A 26,332-nucleotide genomic window follows, 5' to 3' on the forward strand; every position below is an offset into this window, starting at 1 on the left:
TCTTCAAAAATTCATTTCTCGGGCTTGGGACCTTGGATTCAATTCCAAGCATACTCCCAAGTCACATATTTCCTACGGACCCTCCGGGACGTCAAATCACGGGTCCGAGTTCGTTTACCCAAAATGTTGACTGAAATCAACTTTATTCAATTTAAAAGTAAAACTTATTATTTTTCATAGATTTTTCACATAATAGCTTCCCTGATTCACGCCCGGACTATGCACGCATATCGGGGTGAGACAAAAGGGAGATTTTAAGGCCTCGGGGCACTGAATGGACTTGCAACACAAATGATGACCTTTTGGGTCTATCATAGTTTATACTGCAACCACAAAAACAAAATACAACCAGTGAAAAGTTCTCTTCTTTTTGTCTCACAAGCTAGAGAGATACTACATAAGGACCCAAACCTCCCTCGGCCAACTAACAAAAATATAAAGACAGTATTACATGATATTCAATTTCCAGCTCCTAAGAGGTCTTCATTAAAGAGGCAATAGGTCCAAGGGCAACTTGAATTAACACATTAAAGATGATAGAGAATTTGTTGGTGCCCTTAAAAATTAATCAACATGCTGACCTATGTGTTAAAAAAATATATCTGTATCGGATGTTTACACCAAACTGAATAAAATTTACCATAGTTAAATGATACATTCAGGTGAGAATATGTACTAGTTAACTATGATTTAGTGATAACTATATTTGTGAAGACATATGTCATGTATCTATTGGGTTGGTGCATGCAGAATATATATCACCGCAGCCGCTATTTTTTTTTTAAAAAAAAACTTTGTGATAAGATTTCATTATCGTATTGTTGCTATTAAAGAGTTCAAGAACTTATCTTTGCATGTTTGTGAAGAAAGATTTAAGAAGTGTAAACAAGGATCGATTAATCAAGCTTTAAAAGCAAAGCTTTCTTTAAAGGTCATGAACATGAAAAAAATTGAGCTCGATATTGTGATGTCACGACACCTAGTTGTAGATATTTTTCACCAAGCCATTAAGAAGATTGATGTCTTTCAAAATATTTTTTAGAGTGATCAATCAAGTTTAAAGGGGGAGGGGGATGGTTCGAAAAAGATTGTGTGTGTGTGTGTGTGTATAAAGTTGCAGGTGGGGTGAAAGGTATGACCTACATGCATGCTTAGTTTTGAACAATTATAATCACTTCAGAATGAATTATTGTACGTACATGATCCAAATACTGTTAGCATGCAGTAGCAGCGCACAACAACCACAAAATTAGCAAAAAGCAACAGTGAAAGTTCTCTTCTTTTTGTCACACACACACACACACACACACACACATATATATATATATATATATATATATATATATATATATATATATATATATATATGTTAAGCTAGAGAGATAGGGTCCCAACCTCCCTCCTCCAACCAACAAAAAGATAAAAAGAGTATTACATTAAATCTATCCAGCTCCTAAGAGGTCCAACGGCAACTTGAATTAATACATTAAAGATGATATAAGAACCTAAGATTTAATCTATACATGCACACCAGGGGACAGTATGCCTTTCTTGAAAGCTCTACATGCAAATGATTGATAAAGAGAAACGGACCTAAAATTTGAAGTTATATGTTGATGCAAATTCCTTTATTCTTGGTGACAAAACACAGAGTTTATATAAATATATATTTTTTTAAAAATTCTTTATATATATTTAGCTCGACATCTTTTGCGAATATTACTATAACCATTATTGAAATAAATATGAATTTGATGTACAGAGAAATTATATAAAGAAAACGAGGCACGAACCTCTCCTATGTATATCCACTGTTCAATTAAAAACAGAAAACATGTCCTTAATTAGCAAAAACTGCATTGTTATGGAAAACTGTAATCGTGTAACACTACTTTCATGATTAATTAGGATAAAATGAAGGTGTGACTTGTTTGACCAAAAAAATAGATCTTGGTTCAACTAATTAAATTTATATAAATGAGGGTTAATCTTAGTTAACAATAATATCTCAAAGGTGAAGTTTTTAGAAGTGCAATAAATACTACTTAGGAATATTTTAATGGCAGCGGCTACAAAACAATATTTAAGAAGTCAAAGGAAATAATGTAGCATTAAATATTGATGAGCAGCAATAAATGACATTCAAGTAATTGAATGAATGAGTCGCCCAAGAAAGGATTGAACCAGTGAATATTCTTTCTGACAATGATGAATGGAGATAATCCTTTGAATATCTGAGTTATACTTAGACCCGGTAGAAAAGTATCGACAAGAATCTTAGTGAAAAGGTGATGTTTGTATGCTTGCAATAAGATCAAATTCTCTCTCTAGAGTCAAAGTTTATTTTACAAATTAATATCACATGTCTCATATCATTGTGTCTCTTTCTATTCTTTAGGGAACATGTTCCTAAAAACCCTAACAGTACAAGTGAAGAGAATATCCACTAAAATATTCTCTTTTATGTCCTATTTTGAAACTAGTCGTTGTAACTCTGTCAGGGGTACTCGACCTCGGCTTGATCCTTGATGACTCTTCGACCTCAGCCCTTGTTGACTCTTCGACCACGACCTTTGTTGTTAATTAAATTACTTCAACACGTCCTCCTAGGAATGTTTTGCTAATACCATTTCGACTAAAGATGGATTTTGACCCATATATGAGTGCTAAAAGCTTGGTTGTTATTAACTTTTAACAAGGACTTCATAAGTCCTCGTGAAATACAACTGAGTTCTTGGTGTTCTTTCATCTCATCTCGAAGTCCTTTGTTCTCATTGTCCATTTCTTCCATTCTCTTTAGAACAACAGCGAGGGTGTTGTCACCTGTAGTGTTAGTAATATTGTGAGTTATACCTATCGTCGGAGGGTTTGGTCGGTTGCACTGCTCCTCTGTTTGTTTTATTATGCAAGCTTTTGCGGTTTCTGCAGTCATGCCTGGAGCAGATTTGTTGAGGATGCTCACTAGCATGTCGTCAGCCATCTTTCAAGGAATGTTTTCACAGCTGGGGGTGTCCCTTCTTCTACGGATGTAGAGGCCCCTTTTCCATTGGGTTTTGTTATGCTGCAGTGTAGGGGAGGCGACCTCTCGCGCCTAGGGGACGCGTTGGGAGTTAGATCCTCGCCTATTGTTTTGCAGCTTTCGTTAATAACATTCATGAGGTTGTTAGGGAAATCACTTATTATTATTTTTCTTTCTCCTTGGTTACCTGCCATGTAGATTTTTGTACGCATAAAGAAAGGAGATCTTGGGGTTTTTTGATGTTGGTGACTTGCGAGCAATAAATACTACGTAGAAAGACTTTAATGGCAGCGTCAGCACATAACAATATTTAAGAAGTCAAAGGAAATAGTGTAGCATTAATATTGATAAACAACAATAAATGAAATTCAAGTAAATATAATTAATGAGTCACCCAAGAAAGAATGGAACGAGTGAATGTTCTTTCTGAGAATGATGAATGAGGGATAATCCTTTGAATATCTGAGTTTTTCTCGGATCCAGTGGAAAAGTGTCGTCAAGAATCTTAGTAAAAAGGTGATATTTGTATGCTTGCAATAACATCCAATTATCTAACTAGAGTCAAAGTGTATTTTACAAATTAATATCACATGTCCCCGATCATTGTGTCTCTTTCTATTTATAGGGAATATGTTCCTAAAAGCCCTAACAGTACAAGTGCAGAGAATATCCATTAGAATATTCTCTTTTATGCCTTATTTTGAAACTAGTCGTTGTGACTCTGTCTAGGATTCTCAACCTCAGCCTTGATCCTTGATGACTATTTGACCTCAACCCTTGCTGAATCTTTGACCACGACCTTGTTGTTAATTAGATTACTTCAACATGTGGCATCCCAGGAATGTTTTACTAAGACCATTTCGACTAAAGATGGATTTTGACCCATACGTGACTGCTAAAAGCTTGGATGTTATTTTCCTGAAACATTTAACAAGGACTTCATAAGTCCTCGTGAAATACAACTGAGTTCTTGGTGTTCTTTCATCTCATCTCGGAGTGCTTTGTTCTCATTCTCCATTTCTTCCATTCTCTTTATAACAGCAGCTAGGGTGTTGTCACCTACAGTGTTAGTAATATTGTGAGTTATACCTGTCATCGGAGGGTTTAGTCGGTTGCACTGCTCCTCTATTTGTTTTATCATGAAGCTCTTGCAGTTTCTGCGGTCATGCTTGGAGCAGATTTGTTGAGGATGCTCACTAGGATGTCGGTTAGCCATGTTTCAAGGAATTTTTCACAGATGGGGGTGTCCCTTCTTCTGCGAATGTGGAGGCCCCTTTTCCGTTGGGTTTTGTTATGTTGCAGTGTGGGGGAGGAGACCTTTGCGCCTAGGGATGCGTTAGGAGTTACGTCCTCACCTACTGTTTTGCATCTTTCGTTGATAACATTCATGAGATTGTTAAGGAAATCACTTATTATTATTTTTTTTTCTCCTTGGTTACCTGCCATGTAGAGTTTTGTATGCACAAATAAAGGAGATCTCGAGGTTTTTGATTTTGGTGACTTGCGTTAATTGTAGATCTAGAGGAAACTAAAAATTTAACTAAGAAATCCCCACAGACGACACCAAATTATTTGACCAAAAAATATAGATCTTGGTTCAACTAATTAAATTTATATAAATGAGGGTTAATCTTAGTTAACAATAATATTTCAAAGATGAAATTTTCAGAAGTGCAATAAATACTACGTAGGGATATTTTAATGGTAGCGGCAACACACAACAATATTTAAGAAGTCAAAGGAAATAATGTAGCTTTAATATTGATGAACAACAATAAATAGCATTCAAGTAAATAAAATGAATTAGTTACCCAAGAAAGGATGGAACCACTGAATATTCTTTCTGACAATGATAAATGAGGGATATCCTTTGAATATCTGAGTTATTCTCGGATCCATGGAAAAGTCGATAAGAATCTTAGTGAAAAGGTGATGTTTGTATGCTTGCAATAAGATCTGATTCTCTCTCTAGAGTCAAAGTGTATTTTACAAATGAATATTACATGTCCCCGATCATTGTGTCTCTTTCTATTTATATGGAACATGTTCCTAAAAACCCTAATAGTACAAGTGCACAGTATATCCACTAGAATATTCTCTTTTATGTCCTATTTTGAAACTAGTTGTTGTAACTCTGTTAAGGGTACTCTACCTCGGCCTCGATCCTTGATGACTATTCGACCTCAGCCCTTGCTAACTCTTCGACCATGGCCTCTGTTGTTAATTGGATTACTTCAATACATGGCATCCCAGGATTTTGACCCATACAGTTTGTCCCTCCGCTTATCAAGGTCGTTCCTGCGGACGAGGTTGGTAAATGGACAATGTCATTTATGATACAATTCTATAGAGTTGGCTATGTAGGTCGTGGTCGTGAAGACAAGGCTGTGTGTCCTTCTGAGGTCCGCATATTTTTAAAAAATTTAAATTCCCCAGGAAGCCTGTTGGAGCCATCTGATCCGAGAGAAAAAGTAATATCATGACATCATAATGACGATGTTTCCCGATGCATTGCGTCAATTCAGGCGTGACCCTTGATTGGCTCTGTCATTCCGATTTTCGTGTTAATGATGACCCGCCGTTTTGATTTTGGTTACTCTCAAACCATATAAATATGGGAAGGCTTGTTGGTTTTGAAACTTTTTCCAAACTCTTCCTCATCTTTAAGCAATAGCTTCTCCTTCATCTTTTTCGCAGAATCCTTTCAACTCTCTTTTTCTTTGACGGTTATTCTCTTTTGCTTCATCATTTTTTCTCTACAACAATGTCTTTGCAATTGTCGAAAGTTCATATGGAAGATCACTCTGTTCCTTTAGATGCCATTTTTTCCCGATCAGGGAGAAGAGGGGGGGCCTACCACCGAGGAGGAAAATTTACCTACTTTAGAGGAGATTGTGCCTCGGTACCCAGATGCCAAATCAAACTTTCATAAGGCAGTGGAAGTGATGATGGAGCTATTCAAATCTGCGATAATGGCAGAGCGATTAGCCGAGCTCAAGGTTAGACTCGGCCTTTCGGGTCACTTGGACTTGATCCCTGTGGGTGAGGACAAGGTTTTCGGGTACACCATCCTGGCTTTTGCGCCCTCTATGCATACCCATTCCTGATCGGGTACTCGTTTCCTTTGTTGCCACTGATAGAAGACTTGTGTAGGTACTACAACGTGTGTCCGACGCAACTCGTCCCTTATATTTTTAAGGTGGTCATGATATTGACAAAATTCACCGAATTAGATTGCGTCAACATCACAGTGTGCCATTTGGTCCATCTCTTCGCCCCTCAATTCTTTTGAGGGACCTTGCTGATCTTCGCCACCACGGGGGAAAATGTTTGGTGGTAAAGATGGATGACAAAGCTATTCGGAACTTTTGTCTTGACTACTTCTATGTTAGGACCGAAGACGTAGTGTCCACCACCACAGATTTCCCTGAGTCTTGGAACCCTACTTGTGAGTTCTTGTACTAGATTACATACTTCATGTTTTCAGTGTTTTCCTTATTATCTGTTGGCTAATCGGTTTTCTTCTTTTTACAACTACTATTCGGCCTTTTCAGATGGTAATCTGCCTTGCTGACTAGGTTAGACAGATCCTCCCTCATACAGCGGGGGTGCATGACTGGTCGAGCTTCTCTCTGAGATTTCGGTTGTCTCCTCCCTCAGCATGTAATTTTTTCTTTTTACCATCAGCATCTTGATTTCTTTGCTCATTTTCATTTGTTGATTTTCCCTTTTCCTATTTTTCCATAGCTTTGGCTAAGGGGTATACAAGGAGGTCGAGGGATCCCGCGCCCTCGTTCGGAAAAGGAAGGCTACTATGTCCTTAATTTCCACCCCTGCTTTGACCGCGATTGATCTTATCTTTGTCCCAACACCTCTTGTTGTCATGCCACACTCTATTTCCATTTCGGCCATGGAGACTTCAGCCGCTCCTCTATATTCTCTCACTGACAAGGACGATGAGCCTTTGCCTGTCATGGAGATCTCCAACCTCGAAAGAGGAGGTCCGTGGATGTGGTTAGGGGGCCTTTTCGCTGCATGAGACGACGACTATTATCATGGGAGATGATGTCGAGCTGAGTTCAAAAGCTTCGAGGTGGGTGGGAACCGATATGGATGTGTCTCTTCCTTCTGCAGTGATGGAGACTAGAGAGACGGCTACTGATGTTCTTAACCCTTCGCGGTAAGAGGAGGCATTGACTTCTCGGATGACTGCAGATGCCTCCTTGCCTGCTAACAAGAGGAGCAAAGGCATAACCAAGGAGGGAGATGAGTCAGGTTCTGACGTTGATGTGGACGAGCTGAGGATGATGAAAGAAGGGCTTACCCAACTTGAGATAAGGTTGGAGTGTCTACGAGGACTATCGCGATCCCCAAAGATCGTGACCTGTTGAAGAACACCGAGGATGTAGTCTCTACCCTCGGTCCTCTCTATTCCAAGTTAGAGGGTAAGAACCTTAAAGAAATAGACGATGGTGCTTTGTCAAGGAACATTGCTAGCCTTACTCTTAGGATGACTATCTGTGCTTCGACTTCTTCTTCTTTTTATCTTTTATTTTTCAGGACGTCTTTGGTTCTGATTTCTTTCTTCTCTTTCCTTTTTATAATTGTAGACGGTGATTTTGGAGATTGAGAGCGCCCAGATAGAGAAGAGGCATAAGAAATCTTTGTGAAATTGAAAGATAAGTATTTTGAGTATCGCGGCAAGTATCGAGATCTCCACAGGCGATTTCGCGAAGGCGGCGATATGTAGGCCCTTCGGGACCAGTTGAAAGAGAAAGATGATGAGTTGGTGAAGGCCATCGAGAAATGTAGCATCCTTGAGGGGATATTGAGGAGCAGGGAAGAGAAGCTTGAGGTCAGCAAGGGTGTGGAGGCCCAATGCAACGACCTTCAAGCTTAAGTGGTCGAATTGCAGGGCCAGTTAGAAGAGTGTCGACTTCAGCTGGAGACCCTCAATAGTGAGATCTCCAAGAGGCAAAAGAAGCTTAAAAAAGTCCCTACATTTGAATGCTCGGAGGAAGATGAAGATGCTTGAGTTGGCGAATAGGACTCTCCAAGCCGAGCGGGAGAATGATTAATCAACGGCGAGAACTAAGGAAGATCGACTCGAGGAGAGTATCGGAGAGCTTGAGAAAGATAACTCCATTCTTCATGATCGAGTGACCGCTTTGGAGGTTGAGAAGGCCCAGTTTCTTGCACAACCATCCTCTTCCCGCACTTCAGATTTTCCCAATATACCTTGGGAGTTATATAAAAAATGGATTCATGTCGAGACCCAATTAGATGTATTTCGAGATTTACATGTGACAGGTTCCATTTCTGAGGCTGCCCTTGAATATGTTCGTGTTAAGGCTCGTAAAGCTCGAGTCACTTGTGGATATGATCCCACTAGGCATGAGGCCGCTAAGGAGGATGGGGACGAGGTTTTAGACCAGCTTGAGGAGAACACTTGGTAAGATACCAATTATCCTGAGGGCGAAGGTGGCGATGGCGAGGAGGATCGAGATGGTGAGGGTCTCGGTGGTTAGGGTGCCGACGCCATTGAAGACCAAGTTGGCGATGGCATGGAAGGTCGCGATGGCGGTGACTAGTAGTTTTCTTTTGGAATTTTTTGTGTGTTTTTGCTAGCGTCATCACGAGCCTTTGTAAACAGTTTAAGTATGAAATATCAAAGTTGTTCCTCACATATTTTTCCCTTCATGTGGTTTATTTTCTATACTTTTACGTTTTTTGCTTCTATTGTTTGCTCGTTTTGATTTTTTACTTCTTATTGTTGTTGTATTTTTAGTTCACCATGGCATTGGAGCCGAATATTCATAGCTCATATGCGTTTCTTTGTTGAGATGTGACCGAGGGCCGATAGGTTTTTGCTCGAACGAGGTTGAACATAACCTTTCGTTAAGTCATGACCGAGGGTCAGTAGGTGTTTGCTCTAGCGAAGTTGATCATAACCTTTCGTTAAATCATGGTCGATGGCCGGTAGATGTTTGTTCGAGCGGGGTCGAACATAACCTTTCGTTAAATCGTGGTCGAGGGCTAGTATGTGTTTGTTCGAGTGGGGTTGAACATAACCGTTAATTAAATTGCGGCTGAGGGCTAGTAGGTGCTTGTTCAAGCTTGGTCGAATATAACCCTTCGTTAAATCATGGCTGAGGGCCGGTAGGTATTTGATCGAGCTAGGTCAAACATAATCTTTCGTTAAATCACAGCCGAAGGCTGGTAGGTGTTGTTCGAGCTTGGTCGAACAGAACTGTAATGCTCCGGCCAGTCATTTTGAGTGTTTTAGCCCCGTTCCCACATTTACTGCTTATTTTGTGCTCAATTGTTGTTACGTGATGTGATGACCCAAAGGGTAATCTCGTGTTTTAGAACCCAATTCGGGGTTCTGAGGCCTTCAAGACGTCATTTTTCTTTCTCCTCGATTTGTGTGCGCAGTCCGGGCGCATTTCCAGAAAGCCTTTATGTGAAATTTAAGAAAAATATTGAAATTTGCCGTTCAAATTGATTAAGTTGATTTCAATCAACATTGTTGGTAAGCAGACCCGTGATTTGACGGTCCCGTAGGGTCTGTAGTAAAATATGGGACTTGGACGTAAACCCGGAATCGAATTTTGAGGTCCCTAGCCCGAGAAATGAATTTTGGAAGAAAATTATTTGCTGGAAAATATAAGGATTTTTGGAAATAGAATAGTGTGTAATCACATTGGTATCGGGCCTGTATTTTGGTTTCGGAGCACGGTACATGTTTGATATAGTATTTAAGTCGTATCTGTGAAATTTGGTGAAAAACGAAAGAGATTTGATATAATTCGGACCCTTGGTTGAGAAAATAGAAATTTTGAACTATCTTGAGAATTTCATGAGTTTTGGTATTAAATTCGTTGTTTAAGATGTTATTTTGGGGATTTGATCATACGGGCAAGTCCGTTTGATGTTTTTAGACTTGTGTGCATATTTGGTTTGGAGCCCCGAGGGCTCGGGTGAGTTTTGGATAGGCTACAGAGTGATTTTGAACTTAGGGAATTTGCTAGTATGCTTCAGCAGAGTTGCAAGCCAATTGCTAGATCAGGCTTCACATTTGCGAGCTTCAAAGGCTTGGCAATTGCGAGGCTTCCATCGCAAATGCTAAGGAAGCTGGGCCTGGACATGTTCGCAATTGCGAACTTTTATTCGCATTTGTGAAGGAAACAGGGCAGGGGAGAACTTCGCATTTGCGACCAAAAGGTCGCATTAGCGATAGCAGCAGGAATGCGGAAGATTCGCAATTGTGATGCCTTTCTCGCATTTGCGAGCTTTGCAATTGTGACATCTGCAGCAGTTAAGTTGGGACTTGGACGGGATTTTGAACTCATTTCTCAAAATTTCAAACCCTAAGCTCCCATAGGCAATTTTCCAAAGGAAAGTTCTTCCTCAAATCATAGGTAAATGATTTCTAACTCATTTTCTTTAATCCATTTCGTCTTTTACATGATTTCATTTCAAAATCTAGGGTTTTTCATTGGAAATTGGGTGTTCTTGGGTAGAATTTAGGAATTTAAAAATTTGGGGATTTGGACCTCAAATTGTGGTCGAATTTCAAAACCAATTGCATATTTGGGTGAATGGGTGAATGTGTAGTCGGGTTTTGGTTCGAACTTCGAGTTTTGACCAAGCGGGTCCGGAGTCAGTTTTTGACTTTTTGGGAAAAATATTGGGAAATCTATACTCATTCATTGAATTGGTTTATTTAGCATTAATTAATGTTAATTAGTTAATTATGCATAGATTCGGGCGGTTTGGAAGTGGAAATCAAAGGAAAAGCAGTAATTGAGGCTTGATTTTGGCCGTGGAATCGAGGTAAGTGTTTGGTCTAACCTTAGCTTGAGGGAATAGGTGTTGCGTCTTAATTGCTACGTGTTAGTATTGAGTAAGACGTATAGGCGTGGTGACGAGTATCGATACATTGGTGTCGAGCATGCAAGTGAGTTTTATATTGCTACTGTTGTGACTCTATTATGTACTGTTCATGTTTAAATTGATGATTATCCATGTTGAACAAGTCCTATGAGATTTTCTTGGTATTTGATCATTGTTGAGTATTGACTCAAGTTGAGACTTATTTTGTGAAGTTAACTGTTGAAACGAGATTAGTTATAGCTGAATCCCTTGCCGGGATGTTATTATTTCTATTGTTTGTGTGAGGAAGAGTGTAAAGCACGAAGGGTGATGCTGTGCACGATATTGTGAGAGAGTGTTAATGCATGAAGGGTAATGTCATTCCATATTCAGTGAGTGTTAATACACGAAGGGTGATATCGTGCCATATTTCTGTGAGTGTTAATGCATGAAGGGTGATGTCGTGCCATGATTATGAGAGAGTAAAAGCACGAAGGGTGATGTTATGCCATTTTTGTTGATTTCTATAGTGAGGAAGAGAGTAAAAGCATGAAGGGTGATGCCGTGCACTTGTTACTGTGTTATCATTTCTATTGGTTCAAAGTTGATATTTACCTTGTATCTCTACTTTATTACTGTCAGAATTTGATATCCTCTCTACATGTTTCCATTCCTCGTCTTTATTTGTTCAATTCTGTTATTATTGTTTCTCGTATATGATTTAACTGCACAGGTTTATATGGTTGTTGTGTCCTAGCCTCGTCACTACTTTACCGAGGTTAGCTCAACACTTACCAGTACATGGTGTCGGTTGTACTGATACTGCACTCTGCACTTTTTGTGCAGATTTTGATGACGGACCTTGTGAGTAGATCTTGGGTTGCTGCCTTCAGTCTACAGGAGACCCGAGATAGATCTATCGGCGTTCGCAGACCCCGAAGTCCCCTTCCTTCTGTTTTAGATTTCATGTCTCTTTTCATTTCGAGAACAGCTGTATTTGTTTTAACCCGATGTTTGTAAAAATCCTTAGATGTTCGTGAAATTGTGACACCAGATCGTTGGGTAGCTTTGTTTCAGAGCTTGAGCTCTTATGAAACTTCTGCATTGTATATCTTCTTAGCTTTATTTATTATTTATTACTGTTTGGGTTAATAATTAATGCGTTAGAATGTATCTGTTGGCTTGCCTAGCTTTCACGAGTAGGCGCCATCACGATCTCGATGGTGGGAAATCTGGGTCGTGACAAGTTGGTATCAGAGCACTAGGTTACCTAGGTCTCACAATTCACAAACAAGCTAGGTAGAGTCTAAGGGATTGGTACGGAGACGTCTGTGCTTATCCTCTAGAGGCTATAGAGTTTGGGAACAACTTCACTTCTATTCTTCTTTGTCGTGCGATTTGATTTCTCAATGCTAAATGAATTTCTACTCTATTCTTACGCAGATGGCGAGAACACGTACCGCTTCATTAGCTGATCAGCAGCCCGAGCCCCTAGTGGCAGCTCCAACGAGGGGCAGAGGATGAAGTCGAGGCCATGCTAAAGGCCGAGGTAGGGATAAAGCTCAGCCCAGAGCAGCAGCACCAGCGGCGGAGCCTCAGGTAGAGTTTGATTATGAGGTCCATCCCAGACCGTTCCAGCAGGGCTTGCTCAGGTTCCAGATGGGTTCATCGCTACCTCGGTACTCTAGGATGCTCTGGTCCATCTAGTGGGCCTTATGGAGAGTGTCACTCAGGTAGGCATACTTCCTATAGCACCAGCCGTCTCTCAGGCTAGTGAAGGAGCACAGACTCCCGCTACTCCCATTCTGGAGTAGATGGATCCCCAGTTTTAGTCTCCAGCAGCTCAGCCAGTTGGGGTAGTTCTGTCGGGTGCTGTAGCATAAATCGGTGATAGAGCAGCTATGTCTTCTGATGCTTTGTGGATATTGGATAGGTTCACCAATATTTTCCCTATTACCTATGGCGGTGCATCTTCATAGGATCCCTACGACTATCTGGATAGCTGTTATGAGGTTCTACGGAACATGGGGATAGTGGAGACCAATGGGGTTGACTTTGCTGCTTTTCAACTGTTAGGTGCCGCCAAGAATTGGTGGAGGGATTATTGTTTGGCCAAACCAGCTGGGTCGCCTACTTTGACTTGGGACCAGTTCTCTCAGCTATTTTTGGAGAAGTTCCTTCCTATCACTCAGAGGGAGGACTATCGGAGGCAGTTTAAGCGTCTCCATCAGGGTTCTATGACTGTCACTCAGTACGAGACCAGATTTATTGACTTGGCCCGTCATGCTCTTATTATACTTCCCACCGAGAGAGAGAGGGTGATGAGGTTTATTGACTTGGGGGGTCAGACAAGAGGCCTCATCATTCTGGTAGGTTCAGTGGTGCCTCATCTGGAGGCAGGGATTCTTTTGGTAGGGGCCATCCTCCCAGGCCGTTTCATTCAGCACTTCAGACTTCTCACGGTGCTCCAGGTGGCCATGGTTCTCATATGCAGTACTTTGATTAGCTACCCTACAGTGCACCATCAGCTCCTATCAGTGCAGCTCTGCTCTAGAGTTTTCAGGGTGGTTACTCTGGCCGTCAGGGTCAGTTTCAGGATCAGCAGCCGAGGTCTTGTTATACATGTGGCGATCCGAGGCACATTGTTAGATTTTGCCCTCGAGCATCAAGTAGTTCTCGGCATCAGTGTTCTCGTGCCATAGTTCCAGCACTGGGTGTTCCACCGCCCGCTCGACCAGCTAGAGGTAGGGGTCAGGCAGCTAGAGGTAGAGGTCGAGGTCTTAGAGGTAGAGGTCAAGCAGCTAGAGGTGGAGGCCAGCCAGCATGAGGCCGTCCCAGGGATGTAGTTCCGAGTGGTGGGCCCCAACCCCAATGTTATGCTTTCCCAGCCAGGCCTGAGGCTGAGGCATCCGATGTCGTTATCACAGGTACAGTTTCAGTTTGCAGTAGAGATGCTTTAGTTTTATTTGATCCAGGGTTTACATACTCCTATGTGTCATCTTATTTTGCTACGTATTTGGTTGTGCCTCGTGATTCTTTGAGTACTCCTATATATGTGTCCACACCAGTGGGTGATTCTATTATCATAGATCGTGTCTATCACTCGTGTATGGTTATTATTGGGGGTCTTAAGACCCGTGTAGATCTCCTTCTTCTTGATATTGTCGATTTTGATGTCATTTTGGAGATGGATTGGCAATCACCTTATCATGCTATATTGGACTGTCACGCCAAGACCGTGACCTTAGCCTTACTGGGATTGCCTCGATTGGAGTGGAGAGGGACTCCTGGTCATATTACCAGTAGGGTCATTTCTTATATGAAAGCTTGACGTATGGTCGAGAAGGGGTGTTTGGCTTATTTGGCTTATGTTCGTGATTCGAGTGCTGAGGTTCCTTCTATGGATTTTGTGCCAGTTGTTCGGGAGTTTCCAGAGGTATTTCCTACAGACCTACCGGGGATACCACCCGACAGGGATATTGACTTTTGCATTGATTTGGCTCCGGGCACTCAGCCCAAATCTAATCCGTCATACCGCATGGTGTGAGCACGTGATTTTTGCCCTACGAGAACTACTCCCAAAACCTCAAAATAAAATAATTTTTGTTTGTTTGCAATTGTTGTGAATTTTTGTGGTATTTTTGGATAATTATTTGTATTTGTCCGTGCATGTTTATTTGTTAAATTAATATATATAAAAAACAAAATACAAAAATGTTCGCATTTGCATTTAGGATTTAATTCTACAATTAGGAGTAATTAAATTTGTTTTACAGAATGAAAAAAATTATAAAAAATAATGTACGTTGCATTTTTAGCATTTAATGTCCAAATTGTGTGATTTTATCGTAATTGTTATTTAATTGTGTGTTAATTGTTATTAAGAGTTAATTAGCACTTTTATAAATCAATTTAGTTCTATAGGTTGATTTAGGATTTTTAGAATTTTAGTTTTATTTTAAGAAAAATAAAAGAAGAAGAAGAAGCAATGGAAATAAAAAGAAAGTCGGATTGGGCCTTTTCTTCAATTTTAAACCACAAGCCCAAAACCAGATAACCCTTTAACCAAACCCCTACCGGGTCAACCCGACCCGGTCCGCCCCATAACCAAACAAGTTACCCCCCCCCCCTTCCCATTTTTCATTCTTCATTTCCCCAAACCCTAAAACAACTACCCGCCCCCCTGCTGCATCATCTTCTCCGAACAACCCCACCCCCATTTGCGTCGTCTTCTTCACCGTCCTCACGAAGGACTAGCGACGTAGCCACACATAGCCACACCTGCCACACACAGCACCAGCCATCAACGAACAACACCCCGTCCCCATTGTCCCAAACGACCATCTGCTAAATGACCCCTCGTCCTAAACGACCACAGTTCATCAAGCTCCAGCCAGTCGCCATGGCTGCTGCTTCTTCTGCTTCGTCTTCAACTCCAGCCATGGACGAACCACCATGAACGACCACGTCGACCTCCAGTCCAAAACGAGCTCCATCTCCAGCAATCATGGCCGCTGCTTCGTCTTCAACTGCCATCACCGCCACCAGTAGCTTGTCGTCGACCAGCAGCTCGTCAACCAGCAGCTCGTCCAAACAACCAACTTCATCTCCTTCGTCATTTCCTCCAGTCGCCGGAAAAACCAGCAACGACCACTCCACATGAGCGACCACCATCGCTTCTGCTACGTCCAGCCATGAACGACCATCGTCGACTCCATCAGTTCTTCGACCACCCAACGTCCAGCTTCATCCGCGAACGACCACAAACTAGTGAACTCGATCGTCACTGCATCAAAAACGAAAATGGGTTGAAAACAGTGATGTTTGTTCAGGCGTGTCAAGGTTGCCATTCGAACCCGGACTTCAAACTAGTAGGTTTTCGTTCTCTTTTCTTTTAGTTTTCGTTTAGTGAAATCATCTTCCGCTCCTTTTCTTCTTTCTATGATTATGTTCGTGTTCCGATAGGTTGGTTTGAATTCGAACCCAGGTCTTTGTTTGTATTAGAGATAATTCGTGTTCATTTTTGTTTGAAGTTCGTTAGTTTTTCATCAAGTGATTTAATGTCGAGTGTTTATGTGCTGGTCTTTAGTTTTTGATTTAGTTTGAATCATTCATCTTTGTTATGATGTTGTTTGATTTATTTGAGTTCAACTGATGTTGAGTTTAGTGATTTAAATCTACTTGTTTGTCCCGTTAAGTTCGGATATGAATCTGACTCTGTTGTTAATTCATGAACGTTGTCGATTAGGAGTTTGTTTGGACGAGTTTGTTATTCAGAGTTTGATTATTAATTGGAAATTGATTAGATGAATTGGTTATAGCTGCTAAAGTTTGGTTAATTGACTTAGGAGGATTAGATATAGCTGATGGGGTAGAATAGTAAATTGCAGTATTTTCAGGGGCATTTTCGGGATTTTGAGTCTTAAAAAATGACTAATTTGAGTGCTCCGTCCACTAGGTACTAATAATATTAAAATAATACGTAGTGGGGGACAAGACATGATGGTGGGAATTAATTAGTACATAATGGGGGACAAGACATACGGTAGTGGGAAATAAGGGAATTAAATAAAGAAAAAATATGTGTTAGTGGGAACTAATATATTTGTTTAATATAGTGGGGGACAAAACATTAAGTAGTGGGATTCAAAAGGGGATGGGGAGAAGATGGTGGGATTAATTTAAGTGCTTCAAGTTTGGCTATAAAGAAGAAGAGTTGGACACAAGTTAAGGGAGGGATTTTTGGGATAGAGTTTGGACGAATTTTTAGAGAGAGTCTAAGCCGGATTTTTAACATTTAAAAAATTCAGTAATCTGAGAGTAAAAGAGAGGCTGGTTATTTCTGAGATTTCACTGAGGATTTAAGTGGATTTTTTGAGTTTGTTATTCCTGATCTGCATTGGTTTGTGTTGATACTGTTTCGTTGAGTGTGTTGGAATCGTGTTGGTTTTCAAATCTGTCACTGGGTGTTCTTTTCGATGTTTGTTGCTGGTTATTGTTGTTGTTGCTGTGTTACATACTACTTTGCTGACCTTTATCTTCTTGTATTGGCAATACCAGGTACACAACTGTAACTTTGGCATTTGTAAGCTGAAAACATGAAGTTTGAATATACGTGAAGAGTTGAAATTCTGCTTTGGTTTCAATATGACTTGTGTATTTAAATTCGTCAATCGCTGATGATAGGTAGATCCCTGTTACTATGTAGTAAGTGGACTGAAACGGAGTTGTATGAGAGATTTTTTTAATTAAAACATGTTAGCATCTGGTAACTGATTCCTGTAGTTAAAAATGAGCTTGTTGGACTGTTAAATTAATCTGGACCGGGACTGTTTGGATCTTGGAATATGATTATGTAATAGTCGTATTAGTTTAGTTTTGTTTTGTAGTATAATTTGTGAGATTAGAGGCCAGCTGCAAGCTGAAACAAGAAAGTATTCTGGAATTCCTGAATTTCACTTGTATTAAATAAATTGAGCTGAGATTAGTAAGGTGGGTCTAAAATTGGTAAAGAGTAATTGGTTTCGTTTTTGATATTATTGTTCGTCAATTCTGTATTTCTATTTATAATTTCAATTTTTTGGTAATATTCACTTATAGAATAAGATACGAAATAATCTCCCTTTGTACAAGCTCGATTACAATTTCCCATTTGCATTTGTCTTAGACTAATAACTAATAAGTCACGTCCCTTTTTCAAGCATGTAATTAATTTGGAGATTTTCTTTTAGAGACAAACATAATAAAAGTGTAGTCACTTTAGGATTGCCCTTTTAAAATAAATGAGATGAGCCTCGCTGGATAAACACATAAATGGCGGGGCCCTCGTTAAATGTATGTATTAAATACTTAGATTCCGGGATGGGCCGTTTAGCAAATTTCATGGCCCTACCCAAAATAATGATACGCTAGTCGCTTTAGGCGCGTATTTAATAATGGTATCTTCTTAAACTCGGTTGCACATTTATGTGACCCAAATCCAAATCTCAACGGAGTCGAAATGTGTCGCTAATCACGGGTGCATTGATTGTGACGTGGTTCGAGATGCATGTCCATGACGTTGCAAATTCCTTTAAAAATAATGAATGAGACGAGCCTCGACAAACAAGAATACACAAATTGCGGGGCCCTCAACGGATAGTTATTTCGAATGCTTAGATTTCGAGACAGACTGCATAGCGAACTTTACGGCTTTTCTCAAAATAACAACGCGTTAGTCTTTAGGCGCGTATTTAATAATGTTATTTTCCTAAACTCGGGTGCACATTTATGTTACCCAAATCCAAATCTCAACGAAGTCGGAACGTATCAAAAATTGCGGGTACATTTATGTGGCGCAATTCGAGATGCATTCTCACGACGTTGCAATTCTTTGAATAAATAATAACAAAGCGGTAAACAGTTAAAATTTGCACGTAGGTTCATAATTGTATAAAATCAGATAATCAAGCCGAATATGATAGTTGAGCGACCATGCTAGAACCACAGAACTCGGGAATGCCTAACACCTTCTCCCGGATTAACAAAATTCCTTATCCGGATTTCTGGTGCGCAGACTGTTAAACAGAGTCATTCTTTTCCTTGATTCGGGATTCAACCGGTGACTTGGGACACCATAAATATCCCAAGTGGCGACTCTGAAATAAATAAATAAATTCCGTTTCAATTGTCCTTTAATTGGAAAAACTTCCCTCTGCGCCCCTTTGCGGCGGCGCGGGTAAAAAGGAGGTGTGATAGCTCTAGCGACTCTGCTGGGGACTTAACCCAGAACCACTGGTTCAGGGTTAGAAATTCGAGCTTAGAATAATTGTTGTATTTGGATTTATCGTATGATTGAGTTTAAATGCGCAAAATGATGTTTTTTTACCGCTTTGATATTATTCGATCTGTACATATAAACTGTGCCAAAACCTTCTCTTCTCACCTCCGGGGATGTGCTTACTGGTTGAGACTCCCTATTCTGTTAGTGTCATATCCTGAAATAAAAGAGGCTCGGAAAGTTTCTAAGTTGGCTGGCCTTTTGGTTCCCGGAAAGGAGCTCCTTCCTCAACTCGAGTTGTCCGCTCGGGTACACTGTCTAGAACATATACCCAGGTTAAACCTAGAATAACTTGACTTCATGCCGGATCCCTAGTAGGAACGTTTATTTGCATCATGTTGCATTCGACTTACGGGACTCAACACAGGGGTTGGGTCCGTCTAGGACAACCAACCTGAAATGAAAAAAAAGACCATCCTGCTGCATCCTGTTTGTTTTGCACATTTATTTGCTTCAGATCTGCATGCTGACCGGCTTCTGAAAATACTGGAATAAAAAAAAAGATAGTAGTGTAGAAAGATAATTCTGAGTTACCAACGAACTTTGCCAAAATTTTGTGAAAAAAATGTTTTTTTAGTGTAATTTATTTAAACAAGTCTTGTTGTCAGAATTAGTTTATTGTCATGGCCCGAACTACGCCGGTTTGATTCTCACAAGATGTGTGATACGTAGGAAGCCCTCATCGGGTCCAACCTCTCCTTTTGCAAAAATAGCCAAAAACAAATGTCAAAAATTTTAATTTTTCGTCATAGTGTTGGGTGATGCTGTTTTTGTCAGAAATAGCCGAATGTTCCCAAAAAGGACGCCGGAAGGCTGACTTTGCATAAACGGCCACCTTTGGTCATGTTTTTAGGATTTTGGTCGGTTAGCTAACGCAGCCTTAAAATCTTCGTCCCCGAGGTGCTGAAAGGCCGCGTTGGCAAAACCCGGTCTTTTATTTTATTTTAATTAGAAAAATAATAAGAAAAAGAGTCAGTGGTCAAGAATACCGTTTAGATTTTTTTAAGCCGAGCCAGCTTCGGCGGTGTCTTAAACCGTTCTTGCCGAGATAGCCTTAGAGTATCTTTCAGTTGTCAAATGGCTATTTTCGTAAAAGAACGACAAGTTTGCGAAGTGTCATAAAATAATATTCTCGGCCTCAAAATTCATGTGAAATTGGGAAGGGGCCACGTTTGCAAAAACAGCAGTTTGGTTAAAATCGGCATATAGAGGAAGGAATCTGTCATTTTATTTTTCTTGAGTTTGTATTTCTTTTGATTAGAGTGTGTGGGCCATTTGACTTTCGAGTCTGTTGTTCGTCTTTAAGTGATTCCAAAAATGTTTTATTGTTGTTTACCTTTTATGTGGCAGAACTACGTCCGGTCTGATTCATGCGGGGACATGATACGTAGGCAATCCACATAAGATTCGACCACCACTAAAAAGAAAAAGAGAAAAGAAAAAAAAGAAAAACGGAAAAAAAAGGAAAATAAAAAGAGAGATAAAGAAAGTTTCAGAAACACTTAAACAGAGCACAATTACAAGAAGCCGGAATGACGCACATAACTGAAGCAAATGCATGATAGAAAGGGTTAATTGTCTAGTTGCATTGCATCCTTAATATGTGTTTTCTTATCTGTTGAAAACCCTAACACTAACAGGGTGCTTCCATTTTGTCCTCTTTAAATAGTTAGAAGGGTGGTTGGTTGTGATTCTAAAGTTACGCTTCCCTGCAACACAAAGGCAAAAGACAATGGCAGAGAGCAACAGAACTGAGCGGGTTGGTACCGATGCCCGAAAGCAGTTGGTTGAACAGGATTACGGGTTGGTAGAAGAGGTAAGAATGCTGAGACAGCATGTGGCAGACATGTATCGGGCATGGATGACTGGGAAAGCACCACCCCCGCCACCGCCTAGCTTCCCGAACTCTGTCTTTACCCAAGCACCTAACACAATAACGGATGATCCCTTACACTCTCCATATCTACCCACTTATAACAGCTTTCACAGCCACCCGAGTAGCTCCATCACTCGGCGTCCAACTATATTCTCCCAACATTACTCCCTCCCCAACGCTACTTCTCTCCACGGGACTCCCAAAAACATGCTTCACTTTCCCAGTACCCAGCTCCACAAAATGCCTATCCACCCTCACAAGCCTACCGAAAGCCCTTTGGATCAGGTTTTCGGCCCAATCAAGCATTTAAGAATGAGAGGTTGCTGAAAAAAGAAAAGGCTTTCACCCCTATTGGAGGATCATATGCTGGTTTGTTCCAAAAGTTGAAGCAATTGGACATATTGAAGCCGATTCATATAAAAATGCCAAACCCTCTGTCAAAGAAGTTTGATTTTTCTCGAAGGTGCGCATATCGCTCAGATGCCCCAGGGCATGACACAGAGAAGTGTTGGAAGCTGAAGAAAGAAATTCAGAAGCTTATTAATGCAGGTGACATTGTCATGCAAAATCCAGATGCAACAGACACTAGCCAAAGTCCGTCGCCTATTCGTAATGAGATGCATATGTTGAATATGACTTGTTTTGAAAAGGAATATGAGAAGTCTTCTGAGATCCTCGGAGGTCCACGCAGAGTTTTCAATGCTATCAGAGGTTGCTCTTAAGAACGAGCCCGTAAAGGGAACCCAAAAGCAATTTGTTAAGAACAATGAGATGGAAGTTGGTGGAGGTCCCAGTAATGTTGATGCCGAATTCAGTGGCTAAGATGTCGAGCTTGGCAATTGGAAAGATGCTCCTTTCTTGGTTGGTCAGGGAGGAGTTTTGGTGGTTCAGTTTATTATCATTTCTATTGTCCGGGTTATTTGCAGGGTTGCAATCCAGGCATTGTCTTGTGTCAAACCCTCTTATCCTTCCATTTTGTCATAGTGGTTTGTTTAGTGTTGCCTAGGATTGTTTTACGTTTGTTCCAAGGTTGTACCCCAGTTGTTTTGCTTGTTTCGTTATCCAAACCATTTCACCACTTGTCTAATGCAAATTCCGATCTTTTGTTTCCTCCACTCATCTTCTTTGTTTAGTTTTTTTATCCTTTTGTTTTGTCTTTGTTCAATGCCGATTCTAGTGACATGACATGCGCGCACAGTTTGGGCCTAATCTTAAGAGTTAATTATAAAGCCATTGGGAGATGATCGGGACACTTAAGGGAAATAAGAACAGCTTGATATCATTTGAAGCCCGAGCAACGTGAAACTATGGGCAAGTAAAAAAAAGAAAGAAAAAAAACCATAAGAGAAAGTTAGCCATATTGCCAAGAGGGTCGTTCATGGTAACGAAAGTAAGAGTATTGCCCAACGGTGCTTTAAAAATGACAAATGAAAAGGCGAATGTGTGGATAGGGTTATCAAGTTCGGCACAATCAGAAGATGTGGCGAATGTTTAATTGTGTTGTTTGTGCTTGGCATGTTTTGAAGATTGGAATGACGAAGGCATTTTATTCTGCTATCTAAACACTTTATCCTTCGTTAAACCTTTTGAGCCTTATTGGTTTTCTTTCGTACCCCTCGTTCGGAATCAGTAGCAAAGACTAGAAAACACAATCATGGAAGATTAAAGAAAAAGAAAAAGGAAAAGGAAAAGAAAATAACAGAAACAACAAAATGACGAAAGAGAAAGGAGAAATAAAAAAGAGAAAGAAAAGAAAAGAAAATAATAAATAAATGAAAAAAGAGGAATTGGGAACTACGTTTGACCTGATTCCTCAAAGAGGATACGTAGGCGATTCACGGCTCGGTCATAGTGTAACAAAAAAATAAAAATCAAAAAAAATCCTCAAGCAAGAAACTGGGGCAGAAGTTGTGTTTGATGTAAAGAAATCTGGTTCCGAAGGTTGTAAATTTTGAACCCAAATTGATTCGTTTTGAGCCGCCAGTACCCTTTCTTTCTAGCCCTATCCAAAACCCCACGTTACGGTCCAAAAAAAGACCTTTTGACCAGTCTTCGAAAGATGACAAGTCATGCAAATGGAAGTCGAGAATAACACTCTGATCCCCGATAAAAAAGTAATAAAATGAGAGAGTCTTATCGGTGAAAACCTTCACGGGCACCTTGAGGCGGCTATAAGTTGAAAGAAAAACCAAACTGAGAGAGACTTGATAGTGAAAACCCTTCGGGCACTACAAGTCAAATAAAGATTGTGAATCATACAGGAAAGCACCAGACGAAGATTGTGAAAGGCGATTAACAACGAAGGATAGGCCACTTGTGCATGTCATGGCCAATGGATTTGGCATCCACATCTGATAGGTTTTACTTTGTAATTTTTCTCGTTAGGAGTCATCTTTTCCTTTTATCTTTTACTCTGTTCCTTTTACCTTTGTCATTTCCTCTTCTTGAGTCTCTTGGTCAGAACAAGTGAGAAATGATTTCAAAATTTGCCATCAGCTTCCCAATTATGCAAGACGAGATCTAACTAGTACATCAAAGGGGTATAAGTCAAGAAAGAACAAGCGCAATGAGCTGGTAATAGTCAATGTGCTTTGAGGTTCGCGCAAAATACCCAAGATTGGTCCATATCAATTCAGGGACAGTGAAACAAAAAGAGGTCCAGGGGGATTGAACCGAGGGTATATTCGATGATGAGATTGACAAAAAGATGGACCGGTGTCAAGAAGGATATCCCCCGCGGAAATCGAGGGTTATAAGGCCAAGGCCAGCGGAAAATCAAGAAAGAACAATGCGGAAAGCAATGGACATAATTGGGAGATTCATAGGAGACTCAAAGGTTGGGAAAATGACAATTCACGGACAGTACCGCAAAAGAAAATATTGGATCTGCACCGGAAAAAGGTATTTCAGTAACACAGACGATGGAAGGAGTGGTTAATCAATGAACGAACATGAAAGATCTTCAAGTGAAATCGGTTGTCATGAAAATACATGAGGTCAGATAAGGAGACTGGGAAAATGGTTAAGAGGTTTGTGAATAAGGAATCGTCAAGAAGGTCGGAAGGTATCAGCCAAGCTTTAAGATGGTCAGACAACGCATAGATGGAGAATGGTTGATGGCATCCCCAGCAGGAGTATCACAACCAACCACCACGTTTTAAACTGACCAAATTTTCTTTGATTTGAAGTAGGGACAGGGAATGCTACCGATGACGGAAAGATGCGCCACAAGAAAGATTGTCAAACTGGGGCAAAAAATTTTCGTTCATTTCGAAAATTTTCGGGAAGTCTAACACAAGTTTGGTAAAAAGCGGTATCCCCAGCAGTTTTTTGGGAGAAGGCAAAACAAGTTTTGAAGAAAGCAATGTCAGGAGGAAGATAACACAAGTTTTAAGAGAGGTAGTCTTCGGAAAAAAAAAGAGGAAGACCAGTTTTGCAAAAGGAAACGGTTTGCAGAGGAATGAAACATCAGTCTTAAGGGAAGTAGTCTTTGAAGGAGTAAGATAACATATTTTTGAAAAATGTTATCCCCAGTAGTTCGCATAGAAGACAATACAAGTATTAAGGGAAGTAGTTTTGAAGAAAGATAATTCAAGTTAGAAGGAAAATGGTTGTTGAAGTCAGGAGCCGCGCCTGAAAAACGGAATGGCGATTTATTTTTCAAAGTTGTTGTTGAAGTCAGGAGCCCCGCCTGAAGAACGAAATGGCGATTTATTTTTCGAAGATGTTGTTGAAGTCTCACCCGCCTGAAGAAAGGAATGGCGATTTATTTTTCGAAATTGTTGTTGAGGTCAGGAGCCCCCCCTGAAGAACGGAATGGCGATTTATTTTTCGAAGGTGTTGATTGAGGTCAGGAGCCCCCCCCCCTCCTGAAAAACAGAATGGCGCTTTATTTTCGAAGTTGTTGAAGTCAGGAGCCCCACTTGAAGAACGGAATGGCGATTTATTTTTCAAAGTTGTTGTCGAGGTCAGGAGCCCCGCCTGATAACGGAATGGCGATTTATTTTTCGAAGTTGTTGAAGTCTCGCTCGCCTGAAAAAAGGAATGGCGATTTATTTTTCGAAGTTATTGAAGTCTCGCCCGCCTGAAGAAAGGAATGGCGATTTATTTTTCGAAGTTGTTGTTGAGGTCAGGAACCCCTCCTGAAAAACAGAATGGCGCTTATTTTCGAAGTTGTTGTTGAAGTCAGGAGCCCCGCCTGAAGAACGGAATGGCAATTTATTTTTTGAAATTGTTGTTGAGGTCAGGAGCCCCCCTGAAGAACGGAATGACGATTTATTTTTCGAAGGTGTTGATTGAGGTCAGGAGCCCCTCCTAAAGAACGGAATGGCACTTTATTTTCGAAGTTGTTGTTGAAGTCAGGAGCCCCGCCTGAAGAACGGAATGGTGATTTATTTTTTGAAATTGTTGTTGAGGTCAGGAGCCCCCCTGAAGAATGGAATGATGATTTATTTTTCGAAGGTGTTGATTGAGGTCAGGAGCCCCTCCTGAAGAACGGAATGGCACTTTATTTTCGAAGTTGTTGTTGAAGTCAGAAGCCCCGCCTGAAGAACGGAATGGCGATTTATTTTTTAAAGTTGTTGTCAAGGTCAGGAGCCCCGCCTGAAGAACGGAATGGCGATTTATTTTTCGAAGTTGTTGAAGTCTCGCCCGCCTGAAGAAAGGAATGGCAATTTATTTTTCGAAGTTGTTGCTGAAATCTCGCCCGCTTGAAGAAAGGAATGGCGATTTACTTTTCAAAGTTGTTGTTGAGGTCAGGAGCCCCCCCTGAAGAACGGAATGGCGATTTATTTTTCGAAGTTGTTGTTGAGGTCAGGAGCCCCGCCTGAAGAACGGAATGGCGCTTTATTTTCGAAGTTGTTGAAGAGGTTGGGAGCCCGCCCATATAACAGAGGAATACATTTTAAGTTGAAGAAGTTGGGAGCCCGCCCATATAATAAAGGAATACATTTCAGTCTTTACATTTCAAGTTTTGAAGTTGGGAGCCCGCTCATATAACAGAGGAATACATTTCAGTCTTTACATTTTAAGTTGAAGAAGTTGGGAGCTCGCCCATATAACAGAGGAATACATTTCAGTCTTTAAATTTCAAGTTTTGAAGTTGGGAGCCCGCCCATATAACAGAGGAATACATGGAACTTTGAAGGCAGTAAAGCGGAGGGTTACAAAAAAACAGGAAAAAAAAAACCCAACAGAAATCAGAAGGAAGACCACAAATCGAGTCAGAAGTCAGTAAAGCAGAGGAATACAATCGAAATCCCCAGCGGGAAACAACAAAAATCCCCAGCAGAGGAAGGCAGTTCAAGATTCGATGGAAAAATAATGCGAAGCTCCCGAGAAGGACATAAGCAGTTCGAGATCGGCAGTCAAGGGAGAAAACAAGACAAATCAGAAGTAAAGAAATACCAGAGGAGTCACCGAGACATCAAAGCAACAAGAGACACAAGAGCATGGCTGAAGATCTAGATAAGATTTTGTAATTCATAGACTATAGTTTAGTCTAGCTTCTTGTTTTCTTTCAGCATGGTGTAATAAGGAGGTCGGAAAGCAGTAATAACATCATGAAACAGTAGTAACATTGCAGTCTCATGGTAGTCCCAGCTACCAAAACTTTCCGAACTACATGGACCTGATTCCCTTTTAGCCAGGGATATGTAGGAAACCTTCGAAGCAGAGGTTCGGTCAAAACTTTCAAAAAATGCTTCACACGGAGTACTCGGACGGGCAAAAATCGCTCGTATCT

The sequence above is a fragment of the Nicotiana tabacum genome, chromosome 1 (assembly GCF_000715075.1).
Source record: "Nicotiana tabacum cultivar K326 chromosome 1, ASM71507v2, whole genome shotgun sequence".
Classification (NCBI taxonomy): Eukaryota; Viridiplantae; Streptophyta; class Magnoliopsida; order Solanales; family Solanaceae; genus Nicotiana; species Nicotiana tabacum.